At 45.7% G+C, this 13610-nt stretch overlaps 1 protein-coding gene across 8 annotated transcripts in view; it reads right to left on the reverse strand.

Annotated features, from left to right (window-relative positions):
• ZFHX3 (zinc finger homeobox 3) overlaps positions 1-13610 on the reverse strand; it is a 1434500-nt gene that overhangs the window by 567074 nt on the left and 853816 nt on the right. The gene's annotated exons all lie outside the window — the stretch shown is intronic.

Genomic DNA, 13610 nt, shown 5'->3' on the forward strand with positions numbered 1-13610 from the left:
ATGCACAAATGCAAATATGATAACCGTATGGCATATAAAAAGTAGGAAAATATGTTTTTATTGAATATTATGTCCGGGTTTTAAACCGCTTTAAGTCATCACTCATTCTACGTTGAAAGGGCCAGGTGACTTTGTTCTAGACAGATGAAAAACCTTGGAAATTCTTGACTGTTGGTGGATTTAGTGCTCTGTGATTAAAGAGGAACTCCAGTGAAAATAATGTAATAAAAAAGTGCTTCATTTTTATAATAATTATGTATAAATGATTTAGTCAGTGTTTACTCTTTGTATAATCTTTCCTCTCCGTGATTTACATTCACATGGTGACATTTTTACTGCTGTCAGTGGAAGGAGATGTGGCTTGCTTTTTTGGCAGTAGGAAACAGCTGTTGTTTCCCACAATGCAACAAGGCTCCCACAGTGTGATGTCAGGACCTCAGAGCTGTGAGGCGCTGACATCACACTGTAGGAGGGGTTTCACCACAAAATCAGCTATACAGAGGCCCCTGATGATCCGTTTGAGAAAAATAGTAGATTTCTCATGGGAAAGGGGGTATCGGCTACTGATTGGGATGAAGTTCAATTTTTGGTTACGGTCTCTCTTTAAGTCCATGCCTCCTTCTGCCCTCCTGCCCCCTTCCTTAGCTCCAGCTTCCTGCATGTGAGGGAATAAACATTCTGGTGCTGTCTTTTCTGGTACCGCTGTATTGCCCCAAGTCCTACACTGCACTAATCCCTTGCTAGGATGTAAAATTATAGAGCAAACCCTTAGTTCACGGGGGAGCTCACTTGGCGCACACTGTAAATAGTTCCAAGTATGCAGCTGTTCCCCCATAGAGTACTAGAATACAGCTGGGAATGGGAATCTGTAAAAAAGATAAAAAAGAAACGCTCCTTGTGTTTAAAAATATAAACTAGTTCACGTCACCTCTATGCAGAGAGCGACTCATCTTATTAGGTGGCTGAAAATGTCAATACTGACAGCATACAAGCCTATTAGTGGATAAACCACCAATGATCTGTTCTCCATCATCTCATCTGTTTAGAAGAACTGCCCAGGGATCCGATGTGCAATCTATTGAAGCTCTTCAGACGAGTCCTCGGTCGGATCGGGACATTAGTAAATCATAGGCTATTTATGCCAATAGGTAAGTAACAAACATTTATTGGACAGAAAACATATAAATAAAATGACGCGTTTTCCCAAACTGCCAAATTGTCTCTGATAAAGCAAGGGTGATCCCTGGGAAACGCGTCAGGCCACTGCATGCATTTTATTTTTATTTTTTCTGTCCAATAAACGTTTGTTACTTACCTATTGACACAGATAGCCTGTTATTTACTAATATCCGGATCCGGCCAAGGACTCATCTGGAGAGCTTGCTAGGATGAGACCTGTCTGAGACTGCCCCCCACTTCATAAACATATGTTTAAAGTGGATCCGAGATGAACTTTTACTCATTGCATAATTGGGTTCCTTTCCTATTGTTAATAGGGCATTCCTCAAGCCAAATACTTTTTTGTTTTTGTTTTAATACTCTAGTTCCCTATAAACTGAACAAGCCTCGCCTACAGGTTTTCAGAGAGCCTTGGCAGTAGCAAGGGCTCATGGGAGCTCAGTCTGGGCAGGAGGAGGGGGAGGTATTACTAGCCAGAGATTTCAAAGGCAGAAGGGAGGAGGAGGGGGAATTAGTTTTTTTTTTTTCAGAGGCTGAATGCTGTGTGTAATGTTTACAAACAACATGGCTGCTGTCATTGTATCACAGGAAGAAATAATTATATTCTATTGAAGCTGTTTGCGGCTAGATTTGCTGTGTAAACTATCTAAACTTTAGATAAGATGTATAGACAAGTTACTTGTTATAGTTCGTTTTTCATCTCAGATCCGCTTTAAGGTCTCCTAATTACAGCTGAAGGTGAACAACCCCTTTATGATACATTTCGGTTACTACTAAACAGAAGATAAGAAGTTGTCAAGGCTGGACTTTTGCTAAGGCAGCATAAGCCAGGGCCTGGGGGATGCTGCACATGGAGCGGGGGCATGAATGTGGGGAGTTCCTGATAATGGGGTGAACAACATACAAGAGGCAGACAGCTATATTTAGCATGAGAGATCACTGTACTTAGGGACCCTCACATTCAATGGACAACAGCACCCATTTTCGTTTTTTAAAGACACATTTTATTGAACATTTTGTGTTTTACAACAGTACCAAGCCAACTGGCCAGTACAAAATATACATAAAAAACAACAATAACACATATTGCAGAGCAGAAACGCACCCCCATCTACTAGGCACATACATATATAAACATCGTTCTATGGCCACGCACCTTTAGCAAGCGCCACAATGCCATTAATCAAGGTCAATACCCTGAGTGTCCAGCCATCAGTGTTGCTCGGATACCCCCCAATCACGGATCCGAATGCGGCCGTGATTATTGGAGCCGCATCCGTATCAACCCGTGATCGGGTCCCGTATTTTTTTCCGCAACCGGCTCGACCCGTCTTTACCCGTGATCAGTATTGTAAAATCCGCAAAGTCGTGTCATGGTCAGTCGTAACCCATAATGTTTAAACTGAGATTGCGCATGCGCAAGCGTATCAATAGGCCATGCGACTCACTAACTGCACATGCGCATCCGTATCAGTAAGCCATGCGGATATAAAATCTGCATGTATGTATGTGTCGTATTGTTCAGTGCGTAACAGTGGGTACCCGTACTCACTAACTGCGCATGCGCATGCGTATCAGTAGGCCATGCGGACATAAAAATCCGCATGTAGCCTCCCCTCTATAATGGCCGCATCAAGGCCGTGATTACGGGTCATGACCCGTCTTTTTTTACGCATGCCGTGGTCCGGATTTGACGCAATGTCGTGATCCATGCGAATCATGGCATCCGGGTCACGGCCTTCGTGATGCAGAAAAATGGCCGTGAATCACGCGTACCCGTGATGACGACCATTCGTGAGAGCACCACTGCCAGCCATCTGGACCATACCTTCTCAATTGTACCACAGTTTTCATAAACCCCTTTAAGAATTGGTAGTTGTTTTCTGATGTAGGCTAGCCAATCTGCCTCACCAGTTGGCATGGACTGATTCCGCTGAAGGATAATAAGCTTCTTGGCATAGAACGTGAGACTCTGAAAAATAAGTCTTTTTGGTTCACCTTTAATTGTAGAGTTTGCAGTTGGAAAATTTATCAGCACACCAACTTGTAGTTTAAAGCAAACTCTTTATTGACCACATGCCTTGATAAAGGGGGATCCTGCGACAACCGGAAACAATTGGACTTTTGTGGATACTGACACAATAAAGACTGTGCTTTAAAGGGACTCTGAGCATAAGTCATGGATATGCAAATAACAGGAAGCCTGCGGGTCCTCTCTGCGCATGCGCAGGCTTCCCGGCTTCTTCTTCCCTTCCACTTGTGAACCGTATAATGACGCACGGCTGAGGGAGGAGGAAGAAGTCAGGAAGCCTGTGCATGCGCAGAGAGGACCTGCGGGCTTCCTGTTTCATAGCATAGCGCGCCTTTAGTTCAGAGTCGCTTGTTTCAATATAAGTTATAGAAGCCACCCAGGGAGCAGGACGACTTACTGAAGGGGTGGGTGAGTGCCCCTTCTATACTAAATAGCCCTGGATATGCTTATATGCATACCCATGGCTTCTGCTCAGAGTCACTGTAAAGATTACCAGAGACTAAATAAAATAAAAGTTTTATACATACCTGGGGCTTCCTCCAGCCTTCTCTGCACGGATCGCTCTCACACCGCCATCCTCAGCCTTCTGTATCGCCGGTACCGGATCCCGTGACTTCTGCCAGTTGTAGCCAGTTGGCGTATAAGAAGAGGAGTGCGCTCTCTACTTATCTCTCTGGCGGCTGCCAGGAGATACGTAGAGAGCGTACTTCTTTTGCGCAGACTGGCCGCGACTGGCAGGAGTTACGAGACCCGGTACCGGCGATACAGAAGGCTGAGGATGGCGGTGTGAGAGCGATCCGTGCAGAGGGGGATGGAGGAAGCCCCAGGTATGTATAAAACGTATTTTATTTAGTCTCCGGTACACTTTAAACTGAAAGTTGGTGTACTGATAACATTTGCAATTGCATTGAATCCATGGTACTGCCTATACCACCTTATCAATCACCATTGAATAGTATGCCTGTTCTAGCAACCGTATTTTCTTAATTGTAGAGTTTATCACTGATTTTTTTAAAAAATCAGAAGTAAGACGCAGTACTGGGTTTAGATGTACAGAAACTGGAGTGTCACCAAAGCTGGACAAAGTTCACGAGTATTAGACCAACACAGGCAGGACCTGAGCATCTGTACCGCCGAAAACTCGTCCTTTCATTGTGTCCTCTAAGTACCTCGGCTTAATAAAAACCATCAAATATCACCGGGAAATATTACTATTTTCTTAACTGCACTAAAGAATTAAACCAAAGAGCAGAAGAAAAAAGGGGAGAAAGTGAGATAGAGAGAGACAGAGAGTGGGAGAGAGAGACTCAGGTTAAGCTCAAAGACAGAGAGAGCGAAATGGACCAGATTATACAAAATTAAAAAGCAAATTCAGCCAGACAATTTGTGCCGAGTGATTGGAAGCAATTACAGGCCGGCTTCTCTGGGAGGAAGGGTGCATTATTTCAGCTTAAAAGGAGACTTTATTCATTCCCGATCAGCTTCCCCTGCCATTCTCCTTTATTCTTGGCTATCAATTTAAAAATAAATAAATCTTTACATTTTCAGCCCCGCTGAATGAAACCCTGCGGCACTGGGGAGGATTTACACTCACTGGCCGCTCTCGCTATGGCCTCCGAAAAACCAATTTACCTTGTAAAAGGCACAGCACAAGTGTGCATACGCAGCACACACACATGCATGCATGGAGACACACATACATGCACGGGCAATCAGACACACAGTGCAATGTACACAACACACACACAGGCAGATATAGGTATGAGCGCGCACACACACACACACACACTGGAGACAAATGCACACAGGTAGATATAGCTATAGGTATGGACACATATACACACTGGAGACACACACGCACATACATACAATCACGCACATATACACACACACACGCACACACACACACACACACACACACACACACACACACACACATACACAGGCAAACAGACGCACACAGAGGCAGGACAAGGTCCTCCAGCACCCAAGGCTGAGACACCAAAGTGCGCCCCTCCATCCCTGCCACCCCAGCTGTCACACACTGATTGCTATTAGACTAAGAGGTGCCACAGGGCCCACAACCTCCCCAACACCTTAATATCTAGTTATCTGGCTTGCAGTCACTGCTATGTATCCCCTTTTCTTTTTTCTTTCTGCTTCAAACACAATTAGGAATGACAGCTGAATGAATTGTGCGCCCCCTCCTACACTGCGCCCTGAGGCTGGAGCCTCTACAGCCTATGCCTCGGCCCGGCCCTGGACGCACAATGCAAGGCACACATTACACACACACAGGCAGATATACTGTAGATACAGGAGGTATGGACACATACACACACTGGAAACACATACAATTACACACACATATGCATGGTCACATACAATACACACACTTGCTTCCATACACTATTACTCTACAGACAAATATGTGTGGACACACACACACACACACACTGTACATACACACTACATACACCTAGTGTGTACACACACTGGAAATATACACTGTACACCAATGCCAAACACCCACTGTACACACAGATACACACACACTATACACAGGTATATACAGAGGTGCATGCGTGACATCACGCGACAGGAAGGGGAGTGGCATCCACAAAGAAGTTGGCCGTCGCTCAGCCACGTTGATCCACCGGGCTGTTCGGGGAAGGGGGGGGGATAGGTCGGTCAGGGGCCGTTGTAGACACACCTGACTATCGGCTCATCTGACCTTAGCCAGATTATGTGTATGAGGCTTTACACCTTGTCCTGAGTCACTTTTCACAATGAGTAGGGATGCCCAGATACTGATCATTCCAAGCTGACATTGCATTTGTCAATTTCTACACTGCATATATTTGCATAAAATTAGTATCAACTTAGAATTATTATCATCCTACTGACCATACCTCACAACTTTTTGAGATAAGAAAGAGGGACATTTAACCTCCTGGGGGTTTCAATTATTTCGCCCAGGAGGTGGCGCAGCACTATTTTTTAAATTTTTTTATTTTTAAATCATGTAGCGAGCCCAGGGCTCGCTACATGATAGCCGCTGTGCAGCGGCATCCCCCCACCCCCTCCGATCGCCTCCGGCAATCAAAGCAAACAGGAAATCCTGTTCAGAACGGGATTTCCTGTTTGGCTTCCCCCGTCGCCATGGCGACGATCGGGATGACGTCATCGACGTCAACAACGTCGTGACGTCAGAGGGAGTCTCGATCCACCCCTCAGCGCTGCCTGGCACTGATTGGCCAGGCTGCGCACGGGGTCTTGGGGGGGGGGGAGCGGCGCGGCACGGCGGGTAGCGGCGAATCAGCGCGGAGCGGCGGCGATCGGTATATACACGCAGCTAGCAAAGTGCTAGCTGCGTGCAATAAAAAAAAAATTATGCAAATCGGCCCACCAGGGCCTGAGAAATCCTCTGTGGCGGCTTACCCCGAGCTCAGCTCGGGATTAGCCCCCAGAGGGTTAAGCAGCACCCCTGCCACACCCCTAACCACGCCCCCGGCACACCCCTACTCATGCAAGTCATAACGATTTCATAGGGAAAATATGTGGTTTTATAATTCAAACCACACTGGTCCTTTCTATCCTGGTTCATTTTCCTTCATATTAACATTTGGAAATAAGAAATCTATCAATTTAAAGCATGTGAATAAAGTAGATTCAACGAAACACATTTTTTAGTTGAAAAAGACATATATTTACACAGATCTGTACATGAGTCCTGAAAGAGGGACACATGAGGAAGAAAGAGGGACAGAGGGACTGGGTTCCAAAAGAAGGACAGTTGGGAGCTATGTTACTGGCCATCCTTAGTCATCGTGGCAAAACAACGCAGGAAGATTTACCAGTAGAGTTTAGTATTTTAGCCGGGTTTGCCTGTATCGCGCCTCTCCTCCATGCTGCTCTCAGAGCCGGATGTCCGTCATTTCTCCTTCCAATAAAACAGTTTGCTTTGGGCTGTTTTTATGTCACTGGTTATCAAAGAAGAAGAAAAAAAAAAGAAGAAGACAGAGCCAAACACAATGACTGTCTACACGGAGCAATTCTAGACGAGTGAAATTGGCATTTAGATTTCGGAGACTGCATTTCCTATAAGCACAATAATAACACAATAAAAATAGATTTCCATAAACAGATGGAGAAGGCTGGGGGATTATCAGAGGCCTCGACTGATGGAAGAAAAGGGGGGGGGGGGCAATGATTAGCTTCATGTCGCCCCAAAATTCAGCGTATTCTTTATTCATTGCTTTACAGATTTTTCATTTTAGGTATGATTTAAAGGGAATAACACAATTTAAGTGGCCAGTAGGAGTGGCAAGTGGGATACTTATAGTTCTGAGTTGATGCCAATGATGGATTAAGATGCAATGGGGCCCTAGGCAAGGTAGTGGATTTGGGGCCCTGTGGCCCTTTCGGTATAGCTGAAGTGGAGAGAGGTCAGAGACGGTGGCAGGTGGGCCCCTTGACACCCACTAGGCCCCAATTAACTGCCTAGGCTGCCTGGTGGATAATCCTGCTCTGTTTGATGCAACTTGTATGCTAATGTATGCATTTTTGGAAATAGACCAATCAGATGAAGGCGTACGAAAGGAATCGGCACAGGAGACTTGGGCGCAGGATACAGCCGCTATATGACTGATCCTGCTGCTGCACAAGTCCGGGCCATGGTAATTACTATTCCCCCTCCAGGCCGCCATGGATGGTGGGGAATGAAATAATTCAGCTTCCAGCAATTGCTGGAGGCCGATTTATAGTGTTTTATAAGTAACTTCAGCTCAGTCTTCTGACGGCGCCGAAGTTACTCCCTGTGCGCCCAAGTCTCCTGCGCTGGATTCACTGTGTTCGAGATCAAGAGGATGCTCTACACAATTTGCATGGACACAGAATAGTTAGCATCTTACTGACCATCCCTGGTGGCCGGTATTGTCTTGACGTGAATGTTGATACTCATCTGGTACTTGAGCTACATATTACGGAGCACAGAGTAGGGACACCAAGAGCCAAATATAGTGTTGTATATACTAGTAGTTGAAATGAAGTATGATAGAGTAATAAGCTATACTCACAAATCTGGGTTACCGTCCAGGCAACCACTGTACAGGCAGGTGGGGAGATTAGAGCGGTCCCCACTCAGGATTAACAAGTCGCTCTCCGTAGATGAGGAGAAAAGGGTGTAACATCCCTCCGCCAGGGGTGGACTTAATATAGCGTAGTATGGATACAGAGGTGCCAAAATAATAAAAGAATCTAAAAAGTTTAAAACACGAGGAGGCAGCGGTGGACTTACCCCCTCCAAGCAGACACAAAAATTGCCAATGTGTTTGTCAAATACAACAAGTTTATTTACATACTCGGGGGACAATGCAACGCCTTTCGCAGGTTTGATCCTGCTTCATCAGGCAATAACAACGAAGCAATAGCATATGTGGTCAGTAGAAGAGTTGCCTGGTTCTTCTACTGACCACATATGCTATTGATTCGTTGTTATTGCCTGATGAAGCAGGATCAAACCTACGAAACGCGTTGCATTGTCCCCCGAAGTATGTAAATAAACTTGTTGTATTTGACAAATACATTGGCAATTTTTATGTCTGCTTGGAGGGGGTAAGTCCACCACTGCCGCCTCATGTTTTAAACTTTTTAGATTCTTTTATCCTTTTGGTGCCTCTGTATCAATCCTATGACATATTACGGAGGGATATGTAGCCGAGACATGTCCCTCATGGCGTCAGTTACCAACCCCTGCTGGGAAACACAGCAGCCACAACACTGGACATACGAGTCATGTTGCAGAGGAACGAAGAGCGGGATGTTTTAGCCTGCAGGTTTATCTCAACTGTTGGAATCTGCACACCAATTGGTTTGAAAGAGGAACTTTAACTCAGGATTGAACTTCATCCCAATCAGTAGCTGATACCTCCTTTCCTGCAAGAAATCTTTACCTTTTTTCGAATAGATCATCAGTGGGGTCTGTGTGGATGATATTGTGGTGAAACCCCTCCCACAGTGTGATGTCATGACCATGGTACTGACAGTTTGCTGTCTGTGAACCTTGTTGCATTGTGGGAAATAACAGCTTTTTCCAACTGCCAAGCAAGCATAGAACTCTCAGTAATGAAGAATTCTATGCCAGGTGATCCGTACAGATCACCTGGCAGAACTAAAGATGTCACCACCAGTGATAAATGTCAGAATGCAAATCAGGGTGAGGAAAGATTTTACAATGGGCAAACACTGACTAAATAATCTATAAATGAATATTGTAAACAATGAGCAATTTTTTTCATTATGTAAGTTTCACTACAGGTCCTCTTGAAGACTTGGGGGGGGGGGGGGGGGGGGGGGCTGCTTGTTGTTAACTGGCAGTTGACATATGAAGGTTTTCAAGTACCATAATGAGTTGTGGAGAGAAGGATTCTGCTGCACTGATCTCAGATTAAAAGTCCAATGTTTATTGAAGCATATGTGGACAAACAGCAATACAGCTCACGCTTATCGGAGCAAACTTATGGCTCCTCAGTCATAGCTAATGAACAGGTGATAGAACACTAAATATATAGGTACATATATATAGCTATCCTCTGGGTGTGGATTTTGTACCTATATATTCAGTATTTGAATTTGAGATCGGTGCAACGGAATCCTTCTCTCCACAAATCTACCTGGCATCTAGTTTCCTGCTCCCGACTAAAAGAAAGTGCAGGGGTTGTAGCAACCTCTCCTCCAGCGTTCTATTGGTCTACCATAAAGAGTAATGTATAACTGTTTTGAATTCAGTAAAATCCAATGTTTCTGGGTCACTCAGTGTCCGTTTCTGAACATAATGCAATGGTATGAGTACAGAGGGCCGCACACATGTTCCGCAGGTCATGTGTATTGCTTCAGTTGGCTGCTATGGAATGCAGTATGCAGTTAACTAATGGGCAGGTGTGATGAGTGGCCTGTATAGTTACTTTATTATGATACTGTCCATGTCCAACAGCACTTTGCCAAACTTGGAAGGACAGTGTCCCTCCTTTACAGACATGTCCTTGTTCAGCTGTCAATCTCAGCTCAGGACCAATGAAAGTACATGTCCTACTCATCACCTCTAGTTAGACCACTTTCAGGAACCCTGGTGTGATACCCTCAAGGCTGCCCCAGGGATGATGTGTGAGTCAGCTCGGTCTGGGTATAGATGGCTGGATAAACCAGAGAAGGTATCTGACATGTATCACCTGACGGAAATTCAGAGGTCCACAAAGGTCCAAAACATCTTAGCAAAGATGATGTCAAAAATAATGACTAACATAGCAAAGGCTTGGACTGGTTCAAAATTCCAAAGGTCAGGAGGCTATTTGAAGCTCAAGAACAGGCAACCGGGGTTCAGGGGTGGGAAATAAAGTCCAGAGGTCAAAGGTTAGCTGGCAAAGTCAATAAAAGTTCCAGACAGGCGTTTGTGCAAATGTGGCTTTGACAGGTGGGTGGTTTTAGTTTTGGTGCACTGCTGCGTAGAGCAGAGTGAATGTCTAGAAGCCAACAGTCAGTTAGCTTTGTCACTCACATCAGTCATAAAACTTTACATGTAAAATGTTATTGCACCTCTATGTTCTAAAATGTATCCCAACATAACCCCTAGCACGGGGCGTAACAGCAGCCCATAAGGCCCCTCTGTGAAATTGTCATGGGGCCCCCCAGAATCCAAACTGAATCCTCTGTAACCTGATCCCCCCTCCCCCGCACGCACACACCTTGCACTGATACAAATCTACAATGGCTCAGGGACCAGAGTAATATTTACCTGCTCCAGTGCTGCTAGTCTCCTCTATGCATCACAGCCAGACACTCTCGCCTGCCATTCGCCAATTCCCAATCCCATTGAATTGCATCGGTCATGTGATCGGGAGCCAGCGAATGGCAGCAGAAAATGTGTGGCTGTAATGCATGGAGGAGCCCTACAGTGCTGGAAAGGTAAACATTACTCCACTACCTGTGCTATTCTTCATGTGGTTATGGAGAGGGAGGAGGAGTGGGCCCACACAGCCCCGGGCCCCCCAGCAGTTGCAGGGGTCGCAGGGCTATTGTTATGCCCTTGTCCTAGCACACATCATCATGACCTTAGTGGCTATACCACAGCATATCACTGTACTGCCTCACTCTCCACCCTATGTGGAACGATAGGGCTTTCCCCGTCATTAAACAGGAAGTGATGCGGGAGTCTAGGAAGGAAGCAAATAGGAGCAAGTTAGTTTTACTTCTTTCAACTGGCTGACAAAAACGCTAGCTTAAAATCTGTGTAAAAAAAAAAAAACGACTTCAAATGTATTATTCAAAGCTGCCCTTTTTCAATTGAGAATCATTTTACCAATTCTAATAGCATGAAGGAAACCACATCTTCCTTTGACACTAATCGTCTGAAATTTGTACTAGTACTGGGCACTTGTCGACCGTTTCTGATTGGCTGGCTTAGCTTATGTTCTTCTCTCCCTTCACTAATGTCTCTAAACCCCCAGATACAACAGAAAACAAGCGTTAAATGCTCATTAGGCAAATAGTTCTCCTAATACTATCATTACAGCTCTCTTTAGTGGTGAGCGCATGAAGGAGGCAGATTTTTTATGGGGGCTGTTGTATTTTTTTAATTCAACAATACAGAGTTGGTTTTCAAAGGCCTGGCCTGGCATTAGCAGCGTTTTATCTGCCGCCGCTCTGATCCGAGTCGGACGTGGATTTGTGCTTCAGGTGATACGCAGACGTCTGCACGGGAGAATAAAGCGACGTCCTTTCACCTTTCGCCTCTGCGGCAGACTGCCACGGTTACCAGACGAATACATTTAACCCGTTCGGCGTTCCCAAGGCACCGCAAAGCAAATAGTTCCGAGGACGCGCGGCGGTGGCGGATGGCAGCTCCAGACACTTGATGCATTGATCCTCTCGGTGATTGAGTCAAATCTGTATATTTTTATTGCATGACAAAATGCCGGCCGCCCTCTCTTTGTCTTGATCAGACATTAATTTCTTTAGCGGGTCATCGCTGAGATGAGGTCACGGGGCAGGCGGCCCACCTTTACTTGAAAATACGGCGGGGGCCCCCTTACGCTCCCCCCGCTAATTAGGAATGCAATCTTGCAAGGAGTGAGCCTGCCTGCCAATGTCCCTCACTCAAAATGATTTATTAGCAATTTGTTCAAATGGAGAAAATGAGAATTGGGCTTTCTCTGCCATTTCAGCAATGAGGTGATTGAAAGACAACGAGGTCTGGGTGAATATGTAGATTTCTGTCCCCAGTGCACGCACTTGAAGACGCGCTTTGCCTCAATGCATATTCCTCGGCTTCTTGATGAGTTCACGGATGAGATGGTGATGTCAGTGATATTAGCCGGTAATCCTGGGAATTAAATCCAAAACAGACGTAGGAACTGGCCTTTAAAAAAAAAAGAAATAATAAAACAAACTTTTCCAAATACTGAACTTTAAACTTGGTGAGGCTGAGACTTCTTGCACCCCTCACCCCGTCCATCATTAGCGAGATCTACTTACATTGAAAAAACTATTTTTTCATTCATAGTCGGAGTTACAGTTGTTGTGACCAAGACCAGATTTATATTTTTGTCTCCCCAGCACGAAAAACTCTCCTATGTGCAGCCCCCTCCATGTATAGCAAACGCCACTGTTGTGCAACAGCCCACATCACATTTCCTATGCAGCCCCCTCCCCTTCTACAGCTCCTCTCTTTTATACTGTATGTAACATGATCCATCTACTGCTGCCCCTCCCATTCCATGTGCATCCCCCTCTTCCATGTGTAACATCATCCTCCTCTCCCCTCCCCATAGTACAGAACATGCTGCTCATCCTTCCCTCTCCATAGTACAGAACATGCTGCTCATCCTCCTCTCCCCTCTCCGTAGTACAGAGCAGGCTGCTCATCCTCCCCTCCCCTCTCCATAGTAAAGAACAGGCTGCTCATCCTCCCCTCCCCTCTCCATAGTACAGAGCAGGCTGCTCATCCTCCCCTCTCCGTAGTACAGAACATGCTGCTCATCCTCCCGTCCCCTCTCCATAGTACAGAACATGCTGCTCATCCTCCCCTCTCCGTAGTACAGAACATGCTGCTCATCCTCCCCTCTCCTCCATAGTACAGAACATGCTGCTCATCCTTCCCTCTCCGTAGTACAGAACAGGCTGCTCGTCCTCCCCTCCCCTCTCCATAGTACAGAACATGCTGCTCGTCCTCCCTCTCCATAATACAGAACATGGCGCTCATCCCCCCCTCTCCATAGCACAGAAAAGGCTGCTCATCCTTCCCCTCCATAGTACAGACATGCTGCTCATCCTCCCCTCTCCATAGTACAGAACAGGCTGCTCATCCTCCCCCCTCCATAGTACAGAACAGGCTGCTCATCCT

This window comes from Hyperolius riggenbachi, chromosome 11 (assembly GCF_040937935.1).
Source record: "Hyperolius riggenbachi isolate aHypRig1 chromosome 11, aHypRig1.pri, whole genome shotgun sequence".
Taxonomy (NCBI): Eukaryota; Metazoa; Chordata; class Amphibia; order Anura; family Hyperoliidae; genus Hyperolius; species Hyperolius riggenbachi.